This window comes from Bubalus bubalis, chromosome 9, assembly GCF_019923935.1.
Source record: "Bubalus bubalis isolate 160015118507 breed Murrah chromosome 9, NDDB_SH_1, whole genome shotgun sequence".
Classification (NCBI taxonomy): domain Eukaryota; kingdom Metazoa; phylum Chordata; class Mammalia; order Artiodactyla; family Bovidae; genus Bubalus; species Bubalus bubalis.
The window spans coordinates 31,694,836-31,717,262 of record NC_059165.1 but is presented as its reverse complement, the minus strand read 5'-3'; the positions used below and the strand labels follow the sequence as shown (position 1 = coordinate 31,717,262).

Sequence of the window (22,427 nt, the reverse complement as noted above, 5' to 3'; positions counted from 1 at the left end):
GTCCTCTTTTTAATGTAGATCTAAGATTTTAACCTATATCATTTTCATTCTCTCTGAAAAAGTTTAACATTTTCTTTCAAGCTAGGTCTACTGGCAACATACTCTCTGCATTTTACTTGTCTATTAAGGTCTTTATTTCTCTTACACTTTTGAAGGTCAATTTTGCAGGGCATAGAACTCTAGGTTGGTAGGGTTTTTTCCTCCAAAAACATTGAGTGTTTCACTCTTTCTTCTTCATACTTGCATGATTTCTGCAGAGAATTTAAATATAATTCTTATTTTGCTCCTCTGTGTGTGTTTCTTTTTCCTGTAGCTACTTTCAAGACATTTTATATTTGTTTCTTAAAATTTGAACATATGTTAATTTTAGTTTCTTAGGTGTTTATTCTGATGTTCTCTGCTTTTGCTGGTTCTGTGGTTTGTTATTGACATTAATTTTGAGGAAATTCTGAGTTATTGTTGCTTTAAGTATTGTTTTTGTTCCCTTCTTTCTTCCTTTTCTGTTACTCTTGTTATACTTTTGTAGTGACCTCACCTTTCTTAAATATTTTTTATATATTTTTTCCCAGAACTTTTTTCTCTTTCTTATCAGTATAGAAGTTTCTACTGACATATCCTTTTGTTTAAAGATTCTTTCCTTGGTCTTGTGCAGTCCACTAATCAGCCTATCAAAAGCATTCTTCATTTATATTAATGATTTTGATTTAACATTTCCTCTTGATTCTTTCTCAGAATTTCCATTTCTCTACTTAGATTATCCATCTATTCTTCCATGCTGTCCACATTCTGCATTAGAACCCTCAGTCTATTATTCATAGTGTAAAAAATATTATATTCCAATAATTCTAATATTCCTGCTATTTCTGACTCTTGTTCTGATACTTCTTAAGTCCTTTCAAACTATGTTTCTGGCATTTTTAGTATAACTTTAATTTTTGTTGTTATTGTTGTTGAAAGGCAGACATCCAGTATCGGGTAGAAGAAATTGTGATAAATAGATCTTCAGTAGTGTGGGGGTAAGATGTGGATGGAGTAAGTGTTCTATAATCTTTTAATTAGGTCTTAATAAACTTGATTGTGAACTTTACCAGTGCTTTCACCTGCTTAGGTGGAACAGGGTGGAGGAGAGGACTGAAGTTGTCTCTTTTCTTTCCCTTCATGAAAGCCTGAGAGGGTATGATTTGGGTATTTCTCTTCCTCTACATGAAAGGCTATAGAGAACTAGAATTGGGCATTTCCCTTTCCACAGATGGGTTAGTCTCTGTTGAATCCCTGACGACCTAAGCTCTGATAATATAATTTCCCATGAGATCAGACCTTGTTAAGAAGTATAGAATGCTCTAGCCTATTTATTAAGGATTTCTTTTCCTCTCCCTTGCCAGAAGCACGGGCAAATTTTTCTACTATATTCTCTGTGAAAACCTAATAGAACTTCTTTTTAAAAATTTATTTATTTTTTAATTGGAGGATAATTGCTTTACAATGTCATATTGGTTTCTTCCATATATTAACATGAATCAGCTGTAGGTATATATGTGTTCCCTCCTTCCTGAACCTCCCTCCCACTTCTCACCCCAGCCCATCCCTCTTGGTTGTCACAGAGCACCAGGTTGAGCTGTCTACATCATACAGCAAATTTCCACTGGCTGTATATTTTACATATAGTAATATATATGTTTCATTGCTACTCTTTGAATTCACACAAGTTTGAGAGAATCACTATGACTAGGTGTCCCTAGAGTTTTTAACTCTCAGACTTGTCCAGATTGAGCCCCCAGCCATTTGTTAATTATAGTTCAAATCTTCTTACCCTGGCACTGATTCCCATGGAGTTTTCTTATTGTGGATTTCTGCTCTGGTAATTTATGATTCTCTGTATCTATCTGTCTCTAATTTTTGAGGGCGGTGGTTTGCCTTTGATGTCACTTCTCTGTCACATCAAACAAGAGTTATGATTTTTCAGTTTGTTCAGCTTTTTACTTCTTCAAACAGAGTGGCAACATCTGAGCAACTTACATGCAAGATAGGAACCAGAATTTGAGAGTTTGTTTTTAATTTTTGTTGAATCTTTCACTGTTTGAGTCTCTACCTCTATCTGTGTTCTTAAAAAATGACAGCACCATTTTGGTTAAAACAGTTTGCCTTCAGAATTTCATAAGACTTCCCAGTCATCAGAAGAATCTTTAATCGTGAATTAATGAAAACAATACAACAAGAACAGAAGACTTTAGATTACAATAATCATTTGAGCTCCCTATTTGAATCATGATCGTTTCTTTTAGAAAATCATGATAGGAATTCTTGACCTTGGGATATATTTGTAGATAGACGATAAGATATTTGTTATTTGAGAGTAGAGGCTTGGATATTTAATAGACATTCTACAAATGTATTCTCCAAATACTTGTTGTTCACTAGCTGATTGATTAATATAATCTATACTAAATGTCTGTCTGAGATAAATATTGCAGTGGTACAATATATGATAATGTTTATGAATTCTGATAATGAAAATGTATCAAAAGTAACAAAGTCTTAAATAATTATTGTTATTACAGGCATTCTCTCCCTTAAAAAGTACAGAATGTCACCTTTTTCCTAAAACATTTCAATCTTTGTAGTCCTACAGTTCTCAAGCTGGGCTAAGGCAACTGTATGAACTTTAGTCTTTTCACTTGGGACCTATGAGATATTGAAAACATTTAAAGACAGCAACATCTGCCTAAACTAATATTGTTAAGTTGTTTGGGCTTAATTGCTTAATAACTGAAGCTATTATATAATCATTTTCCCTGAGGGCATCCTGAAAATATTACTGAGACCCTAAGGGTGCCATGAACTGAGAATGTTTGGGGACCTCTGATAAAACCCATGGTCAAAACATGAGTGTATGGTGAGAGTAGGAACAAAAAAGGAATACAATATGAGTATATGGCATACATGACAAAAGTTAAGACTGAAATTCACTAATCATTAAAACATATAAAGTGATATGAAAATAAATATATGAATCTCACTTAACAGAGTAATAATACTAATTTGCAATATAAGTAGTAATTCCTGATATGTTGGTTTCCAAAGGTACGATTTGTGTCAGCTCTTTAGAATTTTTAGAATTCATAGTATAATTGACTCGAACAGTGAGAGCATTAGTAGCACTAATCCTCTGCATAGTGGGGAATATGTATATAAGTTTACAGTGTGCCTTCCAAATCTGTGCTATACATCTGTTGACTCAACCAACTGCAAATTGTTTAGCACTGTAGTATGTATTTATTGGAAAAATTCTGCATATATGTCCACAGTCCAAACCCATTTGTTCAGGTGTCAAGGGTGTATATTGGCCAATAGAGAGGATATTAACAAGGGTAATTATGTGCCTACCTAACACCTATATTGGAGATGGCAATTGCACCCGACTCCAGTACTCTTGCCTGGAAAATCCCATGGATGGAGGAGCCTGGTAGGCTGTAGTCCAGGGGGTCGCAAAGAGTCAGACACGACTGAGCGGCTTCCCTTTCACTTTTCACTTTCATGCATTGGAGAAGGAAATGGCAACCCACTCCAGTGTTCTTGCCTGGAGAATCCCAGGGACGGGGGAGCCTGGTGGGCTTCTGTCTATGGGGTCGCACAGAGTTGGACACGACTGAAGCGACCTAGCAGCAGCAGCAGCAGCAACACCTATATAAACCTAGTTATCTCATTGCATAGTTAATGCCAATTACAACAGTACTAGGCTATATCACCTGTTTATTTGCCAAATGTTTCTACTGTTCTGTGGACAGGACACAGAGTAAAAGATCCTACTTTGTGATGATTTTTCTGAACAGTGTCCATATACACATACATACATACATATTATATAGAAGACTTCCCTGATGGCTCAGACAGTAAAAGCATCTGCCTACAATGTGGGAGACCCAGGTTTGAGCCCTGGGTCAGGCAGATCCCCTGGAGAAGGAGATAGCAACCAGTACTCTTGGCTGGAAAATCCCATGGATGGAGGAGCCTGGTAGGCTACAGTCCATGGGGTCGCAAAGAGTTAGACAGACTGAGCGACTTCACTTTCACTTTCACATACATATATCACACACCAGGGAATTCATAATTGAAGGGGAAACACCATTTTGTGATTTGTGATTATCAATTCACACATGAGATTTGATAATCATTGAATGATAGTTAAGGATAGTTAGTTAATGCTTCGAGTTTTGGTTTTGCTTTTTTTTAATAATAAATATTTTGATATGGGCTTCCCTGGTGGCTCAGTGGTAAAAGATCTGCCTGCCAAGTCAGGAGATGTGGGTTTGATCCCTGGGCCAGGAAGATCCCCCGCAGAAGGAAATGGCAACCCACTCCAATATTCTTGTCTGGGAAATCCGATGGACAGAAGAGCCTGGCAGGCTGCAGTACAGGGGGTCGCAAAGGACTTAGACACGACTTAGCAGCTAAACAACAAAATTTTGGTATATTTTTGTCAGATCTTCAGAAAATTCTAAAATATGTTACATACCACAGTTTTTATTATACACACCTTGGTCCTGATTTTTGTTTAGAATTCTTCTATTACCTTTGTCTTGGAATGAAAGTCAACCAATCTTGTTCCCCTCAAAAATAAGTTGACATGGAAATATAGTGTCCAATTAACATAACAACATGAGCTATCAATATAGACATAATTTAAACTTTTAGAGTACTCCCATTAAAACTCAGTAAAAAATTAATTTTAGTGATGTGTTTTATTAACCTTATATTTAAACTGTACTTATGTAGTTTACCTAAACTAAACTTATACTATCAACATGGAGCAAATAAAAATTATTCACAAGATATTTTATGAATATATGTTGCTTTCTTGGGGAAGGAAATGGCAGCCCACTCCAGTGTTCTTGCCTGGAGAATCCCAGGGACGGGGGAGCCTGATGGGCTGTCATCTCTGGGGTTGCACAGAGTCAGACATGACTGAAGTGACTTAGCAGCAACTTAGCAGCATGTTGCTTTCTTACTGAGTCTTTAAAACGTTGTATGTATTTTTTATATTCAATGCACTTCACTTTGGACTGGCCACATTTTAAATACTTATTGGCTGAGCACCTGTTGTCGCTTATTAAAAATTCAGATTCCTGACTCTTACAAGACACTTACTAAATCAAAATCTCTGAGGACGAGTCTAGTGATCTGAAACTTATAAAATTTTGCAGCTGATTCTTCTGCATGTTAACTTTTAAAAACTATTTTACTTCTCAGTGTGGTAAATCATTAATTCCCTACCATCTGTACTTCTCTCTCACTGTGTCTTTCTGTCTCCCTGTCACACACACACATATACACCCAGTACTATTAATCTAAATTTGTTACTATCTTCCTGGAAGAGGGAGTAAATTCTCTATCTTCTGTTTCCTCTCCCCATTTTCAGAATTTGAAATTTTTCTATAAAAACAAGTGAATTATTTCTGCCAGCAAATATATTTCAAAAAATAAATACATGCATAAGTAGTGTTAGGGTTTATTTCCTCATTGACTGGAATAAAAAGATAGTGTGCTAACATACAAGAACCATGCCATACATATGTTTTCCACACTGATAAGAAAAGTCAAGTAATGTGACACTTTACAAATAAAAAGAATTCTAACAACTTAAGCTGAAGAATTGATGCTTTTGAACTGTGGTGTTGGAGAAGACTCTTGAGAGTCCCTTGGACTGCAGGAGATCCAACCAGTCCATTCTAAAGGAGATCAGTCCTGGGGTGTTCTTTGGAAGGAATGATACTAAAGCTGAAACTCCAGTACTTTGGCCACCTCATGCGAAGAGTTGACTCATTGGAAAAGACCCTGATGCTGGAAGGGATTAGGGGAAGGAGGAGAAGGGGATGACAGAGGATAAGATGGCTGGATGGCATCACCGACTCGATGGACATGAGTTTGAGTGAACTCTGGGAGTTGGTGATGGACAGGGAGGCCTGGTGTGCTGCAATTCATGGGTCGCGAAGAGCTGAACACGACTGAGTGACTGAACTGAACTGAACTGAACTGAAGATCTTAAGACAGTTTAAATAACTTAATACTTTGTGATTCTATTTCATATTTTCAAAATGTGAATTCTATACTTTTGATATAAGAATGCATGGTAGTCATTAAATAAGTTCATTGAACTGATTTTATATTTTAATTCCAAAGAATTCAGTTATGAGAGAACAGGCATCATAGCACAGCACTGGCAAAGAACCTGGGTTTTGGGATCAGATAATTCTGGATCGAGATCCAGCTCTATGATGTGTCCTTGGATAATATGTTTACTCTTTCTGTGCTTTAGGTGTTCTCATTTGTAAAATAAGAATGATGAGTGCTCTAAGAACATAGGTATGATTGAAACAATGAATGAGGTAAGAAACAGTACTTAATATGGCATCGTTCTTGTATGTTAGTACACCATCTTTCTATTCTAGTCAATGAGGAAATAAAACCTAACACTACTTATGCGTATATTTATTTTTTTTTGAAATATATTTGCTGGCAGAAATAATTCACTTGCTTTTATAGAAAGATTTCAAATTCTGAAAATGTTAGGCCAGAGCAAAATTTTGCCTGTGTTCCGCTGCCACTGATCTAGAAGTTGGGCAATTCTCTTCTATTCACTTGGTGGCTACTCAGCGGGATTTACAAAGAATACAGATAGCAGGCACAATTTATTAGACTTTCCCCTTTTTTAGAGTTAAAGCATTTTTAGTCAATTTTGTGCTTAAGGGTTGGGAAAACATTACTCAGTACTTCCTAAGTGAGTTCAGTGCACTCAGGGAATTGGTCAGGATGGCCATAACACTTTTTCCTCACAGAGATCATTGATTATCACATCCCCACAAGTGATGAATGGCAGTGAAAGTGAAAGAAAGAAATAAAAATATTAATATCTCAAAAGAATCATGCAATTCCTTTTCTCGAGGCAGGTGACTTTTTACACACCTCCTGTTGGTGAAGCAAATACGAACCGAATTCTTGTGTTAAATGTGTTTACTTCTGCACCAAAACCAGTAATACAGACGGTGTGTTTCAATTAAAAGGAACCCTGGAGCAAAAATGTGTTACAGTCAGGGGTAGAAGCAGAGTGTATCATTATCTAGTAGGTACAGCAGTCAAGATAATGAACAGCTAAGAAGACTGGACAATGGTAGGTGAAGGATGACTTGTCAGGAACTGTCAATAGACTCTGAGCTCCTATTCCATTAGAAGCTGCGGGCATGTGCTGAGCTACTGGAGGAAAAAAAAAAGCTAAAATAAAAGTGGCCTGATAGTACTTAGTAATTTTAAGACTGATTTAATATTTTGCCACTATTACCAAAAACCTTAAATCAGTGATTTCAGTGTTTAATTCCTCTGATTCTGAGTTGATGGTCTGTTACCATCCTCTATTGCCTTGACCTTTAAATAAAAGTCCTCAAGAATTTTTCTTTTTAGGGCTTTTGTTGTTCATCTTCATTAGCGTAAGATTTGAATAAGGTTTGGAATTCTGTCTTTGCTGAGGGGCATTAGGATACTTTCTAAGTTATAATGAGAGATGGATTGAAGATGTACTGGGTTTGCATAAACATGGATTGCTACTGAACTGAATCCAAGTGTCAGCATCCCTAGTCAGTAAAAGCCAGGTAACAGATAGGCCAAAAGAATCAGAAAAAAAAGAATAAGGTTGGGTTTCCAATGAAAAATTCATTAATGCTGTAAATCCAGGAAGACATACTTTAAAAAAATCTAGTCAGGTGATAGAAGGAATCAGGGAACAGTAAATGTAAGTATTTTGGATTCATTAATTCATTCATTCAACATGCATTGGATACCCATTTCATGCCAGGGTTGTTTTAGGTCCTGGGGGGTAGGCAGGGGTGTGTGTGTGTGCTCAGTCACGTCTGACTCTTTGCAACCCATGGACTGTAGCCCACCGGGCTTCTCTGTCCATGGGATTATCCAAGCAGGAATACTGAAGTAGGTTGTCATGTTCTGCTCCAGAGAACTCTGCCAGGGGGAAGATGACAACCCACTCCAGTATTCTTGCCTGGATACATGTCCTGCATTGGCAGGTGGGTTCTTTACCACTAGCACTACCTGGGAATGCCAAGCACTCTGAGTAGAGAGGTAAGATATGGATAAACACATGAACACAATCATTTCGCATTGCAGTGAATGAGATGAGGAAAATAGAACAGAGTAGTATGGGGGAGTGACAGGGGCTCCAGCATAGCTGCTCAATAACAGCCTCCCTGGAGATAAAGGATTTTCAACCCAGAGGGAGAGGAAGCTGGTAGAAGGGAGATCTAAATGGATTCAAGTCTAAACAGAGAAAGGATGCAAGAAGAAGCTGCAGTCTTTTCAGCTTTCTCTGTAGTGCTTAAATTCAACTGACTTCCCTGAAACACTCAGAGCCCCACTAAGCACAGATGTTGACATCATTCTGGTAAGTCTAGTAGTTTCTTCCTTCCCAAATCTAGAAATCTCCAGATTAATAGACACATTGTAAATTGCTGGAAAGTCGCTCAGGGCTTTTTCACTCACTTTAGTTCTTGTGTAGGAATCTCTGTCCTTATAATATTAGGCAGTCTGCTTTATGTCCCTAGAGCCATCCATTGACACTCCAGAGATGAAATCTTGCGTCTTACAGATTCTGAGTATACAGAGTGCCCAGTGCCAGGCACAGAGTAGATACTCTAAATATTTTCTGCATAAAAGAGGGGTGAGATGGGGAGGGAGATGGGAGAGGGGTTCAGGAAGGAGGAGACATATATATACCTGTGGCTGATTCATGTTGATGTGTGGCAGAAACCAACACAATATTGTAAAGTGATTATCCTCCAATTAAAAAAAAATGTTTTTTAAGAAAGAATGGGAAGGAACACCTCAAAAAGTCAAGCTGTTAAATCATATTCTCATAAATTGTTACCGAATATATACTTGCAAGAGTTGTCAAGGTCTAGGGTCAATTTCAAAAGAGCAAGGGAATTTTAAAATCCCTGGGTCTTACCTTTAGAGACTCTTATTCACCAGTGCATTCTGAAGGAGATCAGCCCTGGGATTTCTTTGGAAGGAATAACGCTAATTGACCACCTCATGCGAAGAGTTGACTCATTGGAAAAGACTCTGATGCTGGGAGGGATTGGGGACAGGAGGAGAAGGGGACGACAGAGGATGAGATGGCTGGATGGCATCACTGACTCGATGGGCGTGAGTCTGGTTGAACTCCGGGAGTTGGTGATGGACAGGGAGGCCTGGCGTGCTGCGATTCATGGGGTCACAAAGAGTCAGACACAACTGAGCGACTGAACTGAACTGAACTGAAGGATATCAGTCCTGGGTGTTCATTAGAAGGACTGATGCTGAGGCTGAAACTCCAATACTTTGGCCACCTCATGCGAAGAGTTGACTCATTGGAAAAGACCCTGATGCTGGAAGGGATTAGGGGAAGGAGGAGAAGGGGATGACAGAGGATAAGATGGCTGGATGGCATCACTGACTCGATGGGCGTGAGTCTGGTTGAACTCCGGGAGTTGGTGATGGACAGGGAGGCCTGGCGTGCTGCGATTCATGGGGTCGCAAAGAGTCGGACACGACTGAGCGACTGAACTGAACTGAACTGATTCAGTGGATCTGAAATGATAGCTATCTGATTTTCTTTTTTTTTCTTTCTTTCTTTTTTTTTAAAGTTCTCTAGTTGAGTCTAATTGGTAAGCAGTTTTGTGAATGCTGTCAGATTTAGGGAGGGAGACAGGGGAGAAACAAAGATTTACTTTCCAAAGCTTCCTTGACTTTTGTTTTTGTATTAAGTGGTGTATTTACATGGGAGGCAACAGTCAAGATAATCCTTCTTGTGTTTAAGAATATAGCAGATAAAGGTAAATTTTATTGTTTCAGTTCAAAATTCGGAAGCCAAAAAGGGCGAGATGTAGGTCTTCTGTTTTGAAATATGTGCAAAATCTGCCTGTCTGTCCCAGGCACCCCCGCCCCCGCCCTAGTTATTTTAATAGCCAGAAAATTCCACACACTGAAGCATATTTAATAGTGTCGATCTTCACATACTGAAAGCTTTGGATAGTTAGGATTTGAGATTAGAATTCAACTTTTTCCCCCTATTAAGTGCCAGCCGGGCGAGTTGCATTAATGACTGTGGTTATGTTTGAATGTAAATGGGGGACATCTGGCGATTTCAGGAGATCAAACGTTGGGAGTCTGCATGATGACTCTCATCTGTTTGTCACCCAGCAGGTGTAATGGATGGCAGGCATGTGGGCTCTCTGCCCAAGTTAATGTACAGGCCTAATCTATTGAGGGGAGAAGTTTCCCTTTGCAGTTTTAAAGCGTCACAGCTCAGGATAGGTGTGGGCACGGTACGCAGAGGGGGCAGATGGGGTGGCTGTTTTCCACTGCACCACTTCTTTAGTAAAATAGCCGCTTTCTAGCCTACAGGCATTTCCCTTGTCCCGTTTCAACAAACTTCCACAGCCCAATTTGTTATTCAAAAATTTATGGAAAATGTATGTTAAAGTGAAAAGGGTACATTGTGCAGAAAAGGGAAGCAGCTTGTAAGCATATCATTACGTGTGAGCCATGGGGCCCACAGATGGCACTTCTCCTCAGAAACGAGAGTGGTGCCAAAAGCTAAACTCTAAATACATTTAAATCACATATCTTTACTTAAAAATGGAGTATTTTGGACGGAAAAGCAGATGATATTTAAGTACACAAGTGGTATTCTTTTGTTCCTCATATAATAGAGCCCTTTACAAAAGTCGTTGCCTTCTAAGTGTGCAGTAAGCCTTTGATTCCTCAAATTCGCCAGAGGATTTAGTGGCAGAGCACGGCTCAGTTCTTAATAGGATTAACCATTGAGGTAGCACCTTGCTAGGAGAACAACTCTTCAAGCCTCCTTACAGTTACTGAAAAATTAAAGGATTTGTTTTGATGACTGTGTTCAATGCTAACAGCAAACCTTTGTTTTGCAGATTAGAAATAGTAACAAAAAATTATCATGGCATACGGGCTTCTTATTTTGATTGAAAATAAATTTAGTTCGTAGATTGCGCCAATCTTTAATTAATTAGGGGGAGGGGAGCCAAAGAGATGAAGGCATTTATTTGCTACTTAATATGATGACTTTTGGGAATACATATATTTTAATATAGTAATCCTGCTGGCTTCTTGTTTGGGATGTGGTTATATTTATTCTTTTTGGAGAATTTATATTTTAAAGGGTACAGTTCATGTTGGTGAGATGAAAATTGTAAATAACAAGTTCATTTTTATTTCTTCTTCTGGAAGAGTGGCGTTGTTTCCACTAGCACCTTATACGATGTTTTAACTCTGAAATTAGTGGCGACTGGATATCCTTCATTTTCATTGATACCGTTAGATCTGAGAGCAGTGTGATTAAAATAGGTATTATTTGTATTAAAAAATTTAGAACACAACATTTTAATATTCTAACAGCTTCATCTGTCTGGTGATTGTACTTTTAGACAATCTTAAAGTATAATTATATCTATATAACATTTAGAATATGGGATTTTTAATTTTCAAAATATTGCAAAGACTTCTCATTTCCACATTTCTCTACCTCCTTTTCCCTCTCTTATTCTGAAATATTGAACACAGAGTAAATCCCTTCCAATTGTAAAAGGCCTGTAGTGAGTTGATGTATATGTGTGTGTGAGAGTAAATACCTGTGTGTATGTGTGTTGTGTATACCCATGTGTGAGTAGTGTGACTGAATGAGAGAAAAACATGAATTACTTAAAAAAAATACGATTTCATTATTTTCAGCAAAGTATAAATAAAGCATAGCAATGGCTGATAATGTGTTGATAAATAGAAGTCCATTGGAAGCTATTCTTAATGGAAAGATATGAATTGATTATGATTTTTAGTAAATTGATCATTTCAAACTGACTGCAGTTGAAACAAATTTAAAGATGCTTCAGGAGTTTTTGTTCACAGACTGGCTAGCTGTATTGATTCTGTTAATTTTTGTGAAGAATTTCCTACTCTGTCTTTTCTGTGAAATATCATTATAGACCAGCCTTGGTCAGTATTCATGTATTTGGAAACCAAATCCCTGATAAAGGAAATTCCCTAAGCTTTTTCCTTCAGCTTCTTTTGTAGTTTTACAGCATTTGGTGGAATGCTGTGGCTATTTGTATTCGATAGTTATTTTGTATTCTGGGTCAGGCTCTCACCAAGGATGACTGTGTGTTGATGTTAAGTGTTAGGTGGTTGGCTCACTTGATAACTTGTTCCTTGCTCACTTGAATAACCCACCCTGGGTAAGGGAGAATGCAGGGTGCTGCATGAGCAGAAAGATGTTCAGCTGTCTCCATGTCAGGAAATTAATATGATGAACAAAGGTAACCCACTGAGGGTGATAGTTGAGGGGATTAGATTAACAGATTACATAGTTTGCTCTAGGACAAGAGTTCTATCTGTTGACAACTTTCCAGTGAAACCACCTGAGTGATCTGGGACATCAGTTAAAAAGAGATGGCTACCATTCGTGAAGGTCAAACTCTTTTTCTGATTTCAAAAGCATTCTTATTTCAAGGGTTAGTTGTCCATCTGTGCTTACTTAAACATAAATGAGGATAATTTTATATATCTATTTTTATGTTTCAGTGCAAATCTAATGCTTCAGAATGTTTCAGTATATATCAACTCTAAGCAATGTCTTCTGTCAAGTTTTTATTGTTTCTAAAAGATTTCAAAGTTTCTATGAAGGACCCATGTAAATTCCTTCATGTAAAGGAAATCGTCATCAAGGGATTCACAGGGACCTATAGGTTTCTGCTTGAACCTTGTCTTTAAACTTGTCTTTAAACACAATATATTGCATCCTAAAGCTATTCAGAAAATAAAAACATTCTTATATATGATCAAGACCTCTTTTGATTATATTCTGGGCCTCCATAAGAATGCTATTTTATATACTTTAGCAAAAGCAAATGAACCTCAACGATCTATGAATTAATTATAATTAGTGCCTGATTTAATGTTTTTCTTTTGCTTTTCCTTTTATATGTATCCCTCTGAAACAAACATTATTCTAGGCTGCAATACACAATTATTAGTTTAAGATGAAGTGATTCTGTATAAAATTGGCCTCATATTTATTCATTCAAAAAATGAGCAGGGAGAAAGTGAATATTTTATAAAACCCCAGTAATGTATCTATCAAAAAACCCTTAAGCAAACTAAAATCTGACCCTTTCAAAATTGCTTAGTGAATTGGTATTACATGGGGTATCTTTTCAAACTTCTGTCAATTTTTTTTCCCTTGTATTGAAGCCTTTGAGCAGAAGCTTTGGATCACAGATTCTGCATTTGAGAGTTGAAAATATGATTTTGTTTTGATTGTGATTTGATTGGTGTATCTCTACACACAAACCAATATATATGCACCAAACCCAATACAATAGAAAGCACATACTCTGAGTAAAATTTTGCCAGTATTTAGCAGGTTATTGTGGAAACCTCTGTGTGGGAGAGAAGATGATTTAAATTAATTGAATTGTTATCCTAAAGCATAAACATTTCAAAGATTCCACATGGGGAGAAAAGGAGACTTTTTTTGGTCAGAAGTGGTTTGGGAGGGAATAAAGCACATTATAAAAAATAGATAGTATTCTACGTGGACCGTGTTGTTATTATGTGTGATATTGGTCAGATCCACCAGCAACTGTGCTTTGTTAATTAACCTCTAACATATACTTGATAATTCTGTAATCTATTTGCCACAACCTTAAGGTCCCTAGGGAGGCTTCAGGGATTTCCGGATGTTTTGAAATGTTTTCTTGGGCTCTCTCCCCTTCAGATCCAACTTAGTTAGCTTGGGGATATCAATGAATTTCAAATAGCATTTGTGATGAGGCCTCTGTCTTACTCCACTGTACAGATTTGTCATTAAAAGCAAATAAAATATGATCTCACCCACCCCCAGCACCACAGAGTGGCCTAACAACCCCCTCATGATAAGAGAAGCAAGATGCGTTATGACTGTATTAGAGACTTCTTTACACAAAGCAGTGTTATGTTTTAGGTTATTCACATTTAATAGCTTTGCTATTTATGTGACTTTTGATGTGTCCTTCTGATGCATATGACTAAATGGCAGGATTTCAGGGGGTGGCTTGCATTTCACACTTGAATCCACCTTTTCCTCTGTGTCTGACACAGGTCCTTCAACAGCCTTAGTGCCTGACAATAACTGTGCACATGTGAATACAAAGACCAGATTTCCTTGTTAACTACCGTCATCTAGGGAAGGACTGTCCAATAGAAGTATAATGCAAACCCCATATGTTATTTTTAGTGCTCCAATAGGCGCAGTAAAAGTAGTTAAAAGAAGCTGGTGAAATTAATTTTAGTATATTTTATTTAACTCAAAATATCCAATGTTATCTTTTAAATGTGTAACCAATATAAAAATTTATTGAGTTAGTTTATATTTTTATACTAAATCTGTGAAGTCACATGTGTTTTCCATTCACATTACATGTCCTCGCAGACTAACCACATTTTAAGTGTTTAATAGCCAATAAATAGCCATAAGTGGCTGTTGGACAGCATAGATCTAGAGCTTGATGTAATATCTGATACATAATCTATTATGTATTTGTCAAATGATTGAGTGAATGGTACTAATTGGTTCTAGTATATCCAGATCAATTAATAATTTACTACCTTATAAAATTATTTCATTGTGGGTCTAAATTCCTCGTTATCAAATTTCCTTATTGAGAAATAGAGAGATCTTCTATTTGGATTAGAATATTCATTTTTTGAATAAGGCTACAGTTTCTAAATATTTACGTGAATTGTAGGGTGCAAACGGCTTGAGTATTCTGGATTTCATTCATTTGAACACATCATTTCATTTTCTTCTGCCGTGTGGAAGGAAATTCATATGCTCATATTTTTATGTCTATGAAATCTTTATTTTTATTCATTAGAAAGAAGTCAATTAATTTGCATTTACTAATCTTCCATTCTTCACATTGTAATATCATTCTCTTCATATCTCAAGGGAAAATTGTTCATATTTCTTTTAAGCCTATAAACTTAATTTCCATTAAGGGAACTAGTAGTTTGAATGAAGATAACAACATCCTGCAAGTTTTACTCCTATTGTTTGGCCTTTTATAGGTTTGTCTGTATCATTTAATTTTATAGCATTTGTGTAAAATAGGTAGTTTGGTATTTGTTTAATTTTTCTGATATGCTTAGTGGCAGAAAAGTCTATCTGAAAGATGCAAATTGAAACATTCCTAAATTACTCTCCAAATGTCAACAATATTTAATTAATTTAAGTTGCTCATTTTATAATACTTTTAACAAGAGTATTTAGATTTCTCAAATTTCCTATATACATTAAATGAAAAGTGAAAATATTTTGATTGAATCAACAGTGGACCCAGATTAACTACCATCAGTAACCTAGAAAATGCATTTCTAAAAAGTATTTGTTATAATAAATAGATGGATGGCATAGTTCTGTTTATGCACATTTTTTTTTATATTCCATGTGTATTTATTTATAGAGAGAAGTCTGGAAGGGTGCTCACTAACATGTAAGCAGGTATTATCACTGTCTAATATGCTTTAGAATGACTTTAAATGTCTTTGTTTTTATTTTACTGTACCTTCTTTTTTACAATTGTACTATAAAAGAATATTCAAAAGTAAATTTGAATATGATTTCATTGTAGTTGCATAAATTCCCATATATAAAATCTAATAGAAACTTATATTTTAGAAAAAAATATAAAGTTTGGGTTGAGTCAGTTGTATTATAATTTAATTAATAAGATCTTTAATTGAAATCTATAGGTATATTATCTAACATATCAATGCAGATGGAAATCTAATAAATAACATTTGGTAAATATATTGCCATACTTGAAGGCAATATTTATTTCTAAATATTTGCTAAGTGAAATATACTGATCAAAAAGTCATTTCCATTTATCCATTTGACAAATATATTCATGATGCATATAATAAAATATGAGGTAAATTTGATACTTCAGAAACCAGTATTTTATATAATTCTAATTCACTAATAAAAAAATAATAGCTAGCATTTACTCTGTATAGTTAATAAGAGAATTATCATTTTAATCTTTATAAAAACCCTATTAGTTAGATATTGCTATTATTCCTGTTTTACCCAGAAGGAGTCTAAGGGACATAGGCCTTCTAAATTTGTCTTGGAATCCATGGCTGTTGTGTTTTTGTCATATGCTAAACACAAACAGTTTAACTGTAGAGCATAGTGATTTACTAATCATTGTGCTGTATCAAATGTAGTATGTACATTGACCATGCTTGTTTTTATTTTACATTCAGGCAATAGGCTTTCAAATTTATAATTAACATGATCTGAAATAACAAAACTAGTAACATATCTCTTGCCTAAAATTAACAAATGTCTTATAGTAATTTTTGAAATAAGTTGGTAATCTAGCTGAAAAAAATATTTGACTCAAGTACAGGGTTATCTGCAGGTCCAAAGATGGAGGTCAGTGACATGCCCAAGGCTGTACAGTTAGTTGATGGGAAGATGGACAAGCTCCATGTGTTTCTACTGTTGAGACTTACTTTTATGGTTTGGTACTATTTCTAAATATAAAATTAATTTTTAGAGTCCACCCATTAGTGAATCTTCAAAATATTCTTGCGATTTTATTTAGTAATAAAATTGTTAAATTGTGGCTCTTATTAGCATTAAAAACTAATATTCAAGAGAGATTAAAGGATCAGAACTGCACAAGTGAGTAAACAGATTTGATTATAAGGACACCTAATTATTACAAGGTAGGATATAATTAAGTGCTAAAGTTGTGTGATATAAAGACAATAAAGGCTGCAGAGTTTCTAAAGAGGAAATCAAAGAACCATATTGCTTTGCTGGGCTCTGATTGCCAGGTTGAAAACCGGAAAAAAAATAAAACCGAACAAAATTGAAGCAAGTTGACACAAGGTCTTATCATTCTCTCTGGTCCTGTCAATTCGTCTTTTAAAGACACTTAGTCTTGATCAGACAATTCTACTTCTGTCATTTCCTTATAATCAGATGATCAATGTACAAGATAAAACAGCAGAGCAAGACAAGCAGAAACTGTGATGAATGTGTGTTGTATGCCTACTGTGTTCCAGAAACATTTTGTTTCCCTATTTCTCAATTTTGAATCATAGGAGTTTTGATCCTGCTCCCACTTTACAGATAAGTAGATTGAAGCTCAAAGGGTCTAAGGAACCTTGTATGAGCTTGTGCTTCTTAGCGATAGACAGTTCTAACATGTCAGTCGTGGTTTAAATTTTTTACCCTCCCCTTCTCTGTGGCAAGCCCTCTTCCTATCTGGAAGATCAGGAAGCTAACACCTGTTCTTTATTCCATGCAACCAGGAGCCTTTGTGGAGGGTCAGAAGGCTTTTCAGAGTGGTTAGGAAAGATAGAGCCATCAGTATGAAAACACCACTTGCCCTTGGGAGGAGGGTGATCAGGAGTGGTACCCAACTGTGGCTACATCCGAGCACTGGAGATGCGGTCAGCCAGACCAGCCGCTCTCCTGCTCTCCAGGCTGCCTGGGAAATGCTGATTGGTGGTGGTGGTGGTGGTGGCAGGGTGCTCCTTTTGACATGGAGTGGTCTGGAATGAGAATGACTAAAACAGAGCTGGGAAGTCAAAACCATTGGTTTTCAACTATTGCTTCTCTCTGTTTGTGGATCTCTTTTCATGTTTGGGTTATTTGTGAAATCCCTTTGCAAACTTAAGAAATCTCCCTGCATCTCCGCCAGTGCCCCAGTTCCACTGCCAGGAGAGAAGGGAACCTAAATGTAGAGCGAATGTCTTCTGCGAATTCAGTTGATTTGTGGACTTTTTTTTTTTTTAAAGGGGCAGAGGTATGTGCGTGAATTTTTAAAAAGATTTCCTAATTGTTAGGAAATGAGCACAAAATCTTCCTTGATGATTTGGAACCTGTGGCCTCAGTGTGGTGATAACAACTCTGACAACGATCACAGATGACAAGTGTGGTAGTGACACCGTGTGAAAGGCTCTAGTGGATTTTTATCTTTAATCTTCACAACATTTCTGTGAAATAAGTGCCGCTGTACCTTAATTTTTATTTAAGGAAAGCTTAGCTTATTTGTCCAAAGCAAGTTGTGTTGGAGTCAGGGGACGTCCCGTTTCCTGTTTGCCTGTGGTGCCAACTAGCAAGTATTTGATTGCAAAAGCTGGCAAAATAATGCTTAAATTGTATGGATGAACAAATGGTACATTTCAAGATGAAACAAATCATTTGTAAATGTGAAGAGCAGCCTTAAAAGCTGTATATTCCTTGAAAGATGCTTTTAAACTGTTCTCCCATTCTAATACTGTGCATTTCAGTGTATATATAATAAGCAGCACCACATTTGAAGGATAACAAATCGGTACATTATTGTATCTTAATGAGAATGGTGTGCCATAGTCAAAATACATGAACTAACTAGTATGTTTTATACCATATTTTACATTCTTCTGTTGAAAGATTTTTGAAAGGGTAAGGTGTGCAATTAAACAAATTTAGCTCCTGATTCCAACTTGCCTATATTTTGAAGATATATGGTGTTTATTTGCATTTTTATTCTTTTTTTGTTTTATGTGCTCATTTAAATCTTATCTCTTTTCTTTTTTTCTTCTTTTTTTTTTTTAGCAGTTACATCCAGCTGTTTATTGCCTAAGCATTCTGGGGCTTGCTTCATCACTTGGCTTTGCTGTGGAGCACTCCTGTAGAGCTTACTGAATTGCATATTGAAGATCCACCCATTTGGTGAGTGGAATCATAGCTACAATTTTGTGTTTTGCTCTGCTCAAGTTGTGTTTGCATTGTTGACCAAAGTTCTTTCATATAGAGAGCAAAATAGGGCTTTTCCAGCTCTGTGTAAGAAAGCTGGCTTTTCTTTATTTTTTTTTTTTTACTTTTTTTTCTTTTTCCCTTATGGACAAAAGTAATTTGTACTGTCATTTTCTCTCTCTGAAATCAGAAATTCTCTCTCCTTCCCAACCCAAGAGAATGACTTTACCATTCTTCAGTCATGCATCTGTTTATTATCTACCTGAATGGACCTCTCCCCAGCTCTCAAGTTCTCATTCCCTGACCTCTAAGAATAATTTGGCCATCACACTTTTGGTATTCGCTATGTACACTTGGAAATCAAAGGTGGTGGTTGTGATTAGCTGGCTCACATAGTATCACATTCTCATGTATAAAGACCTTTTGGATGGAAAAACTTGGCCCCCTTTATCAGAACTGTTTAAGATTGTTAATCTGTGCAGGCAGAAAGAGAAAAGGGAGCCAGAAAATCTTTCTTCCTCTTTTATTGTCCCTGAACTGGCATTCTCAATATATTTCTACAGCATCCAGCATCATATATCAAATGCCTTCCTCAGGCTTTCTTGAGTTTCCTGTATCCATTTTTCTATAACGTTTTGCTCTTTTCAGTCTTGCTTTTATATTTTTACAAGTTAAATCCTTGTACCATGATGGCTTACCTTTGGGTGGGACAATTAAAGGGTTCTCTGGGAACAGTCAATGCATTGTGCAATTCTGATTTGGAGATGCGCATCTGACTTAGCTAAAGCATCAGTTTGCAGATTTATTTCAGTGATTTGAGTATGTATAGAAACTTTGTGTTTAAGAACAAGGTGTGAGAGGAGGTCCAGTAGAGACTCATAAATGATTCGATGGATAAATGTAAGAGGTATCTGGATTTAATCTTTGTTTTTCTTTATGGCTTGTAGAAATTTTTCAGTGAAAGTGAGGCAGTGAGTAAAGAACAGGTTTTATATGGCTAAGGGAGTGGGTATGGGAATAAGGGAGGGTAATGATGGGTATGTCCTCTTGAAGGAGTCATTTGAAATACAGCCATCAGAAAGCCTTAGTTCAAACAGTCAATTTAGAACATACTTATGGAGCAGATAATATAAAACACCTAAATGGAAATCTCATGAGGCTGTAGTAACAATTAAAGTAGATGATACAATAAGGTACTTACCCTGGTAGATGAACAACACAGTCAGGGGTAAATGAGTGTCATCAGCAGTTCTAACTCCATTTTGCTGGCAAAGAAACTAAAGTCCAAGCAGCTGGCTTGAAATAGACCTTTATGCTACTGCAGGTTTTCCATGTTTTCTCACCACCCCATGTTTTCTTGGGTGTGTAGTCTGATGGGGAGAATCTTCTGTTAGAGTATTAAGGGTTTCTTTTTGGAGTTTATTATGCTTTGATTCTGAGAAAGGCATCCAATTTAAAAAATTTCAACACACCTTAAGCTTCTCTGAAGCATCCTTGTTCCTAGTGTCTTTGGAGGTCAGATCCAAACTGGGTTGTACAAGGAAACTTGATTTTGTTAGAACATATCTCTGACTTCATGGTTGCTTCCCCACAGATCAGATACCATCCTATCCCAGAATCATCTCCTGATTCCATTTTCTGTCTTGGAAGCTTGAGTCCATTTTTGTTTCTGTTCTTAAAGAACAATCACCAAGTGGTAGAAACCCATTATAAATGTAGAGTTGTCAGTTTTGGAAGAAATAGGAGGCCTTATGGTGACACAGACCTAAGACTTTGGTATATCCTATGCTAGCCCATCCATCCTCTCCTAGAGCAAATGACAGAAGAGAGCACTGCAGAGTTAGAGGAGGTAAGTTTGGTGGGACAGGACCTAGGAGGATGAAGCCTGTGTTTAGGATTCTTAGAGAATTTTCCTAACCTTGTTGAAGCCAGCAGTTGTCCCCTGTTTCTCTCTTGCTCACCCTCCCAACCTTATCATCTAATCTTTTGATTAAGATTTCTGGAGAAAATGAATCTTTGGTACGTTGTGTTCAGGGAACAGGCAGAGGATAATGAGAAGTAGCCTGTAAATGGGGGAAGAAGGAGAAATGCCTGCATGCTCTTAGGAACTCCCTTGATAATGAAAGCAAGTCTCCAGATTTCAGTGGTCTGCCTAGTGTGCTGGCCTGCAAAACCATTACATTTTTCTCAATGTTCTCATTTGATTTTGCCATTATTTAGTTAGGGTAGTACTTTGATACTTGACTATTGCAACCAAAAATGTCTTGAATTTTGACTGAATAGTAAGCCCCTCAATGAGGCCAGACTTAGTTTTCAGAAAATTACTATTAATATTAACTTTGATAAAAAGTTCTTCACGGTAACTCTCTAGCATCATATTTTATATTCTATTAAAGCTGTTCTCAATTACTAATACCTACCTACTTGGAAAAGGACTCTACAAGGCTCTGCCCTCTGCTGTTCATTCAGTGTCATTTGTAGCCCTAATAGAATGGATTAGAGTAGCTTTCCCAGGCAACAGGAGGCTTTATAAATACAAACTGGTGTTTCCCCAGGTGTTCACTTTCCTCCTAGACCACCAATGTTTTTTTCCTTTGGCTTATACCTGAAGTTTTAAATGCTACTGTTTTTGCTCCTAAGAAGCAGTATAAAATATACAGCTTTACTGGCCAGGGATCTACCTTAAAGGTTTCTGTGCAGCTCCTTTTGCTTCACTGGTAGTGTATAAGATGGTTTTTACTCCATGGTGGACTCATAAAATACATGGGATTTAAATGGAGGTTCTCATAGTTCTAGGATAGTCATATCTCCTTTCAACCAGACTAGGATGAAAAGCAAGATGTGATTTTGTCATCACTAAAAATATGCCTTTTGGCTATTTTTTTGCTTAAAAAAAAGAAAGAAAGAAAATGAAAGAGGAAGCAACTTTAAAATTATAGAAAAAAAACTGTTATACTTTGAAAGATTGTCTTAGATAAGGGCTAAGCAGAACCAGTGTTTCTAGATTTCTGATGTGACTGGAATGAAAAGCTACTGTAGGTAGAAATTTAGGGAAAATCAACAGACCTACATGAAGGCTGTGTTTTCAGCTACACATCCTACAGTGGGTAATGTGTGGATTTAATTCCCCATCAGTAGAAGGGAAGTGACATTTTTCACTTTCTTTCCCATTTAAATAGTTCATAATAATCAGTATGTACTGAATATATAAGTGACCAAATCTCTTTAAAAAATAAGATTAGAACATTTTTCTCTCTAGTTTCAGATATACTTCTATGCAAGAACTGAAATTATTAGCACCATTTTGAAAATATTACACTGAGCTCTTTTTTTCCCTTTTCCTTTTCCTTTCTTGCCAGCAGAAAAACACCCTTTAATACTCAGCATCTAACCTTTAAGATGAGTGCATTTTGAGACTTTTTTCCCCCTACATTATGTGCTTGAGTTGCTTCTTAACATTGTGAGATTTACAACAGGTTTTCTTTAAATATTTCACATTCTCTCACATATAATCATGCAATGTTACATATTTCACAAAATATTTTCTTGAAAATTTAAGAAT

General features: G+C 36.5%; 1 protein-coding gene across 1 annotated transcript in view; it reads left to right on the top strand.

Annotated features, from left to right (window-relative positions):
* The window catches only part of TENM2 (teneurin transmembrane protein 2), a 1,791,425-nt gene that overhangs the window by 462,078 nt on the left and 1,306,920 nt on the right, over positions 1–22,427 (top strand). The window contains exon 4 of the mRNA XM_044947351.2: positions 18,725–18,841. The gene's annotated coding sequence lies outside the window, so the exon portion shown is untranslated. The remainder of the gene's footprint in view (positions 1–18,724; positions 18,842–22,427) is intronic.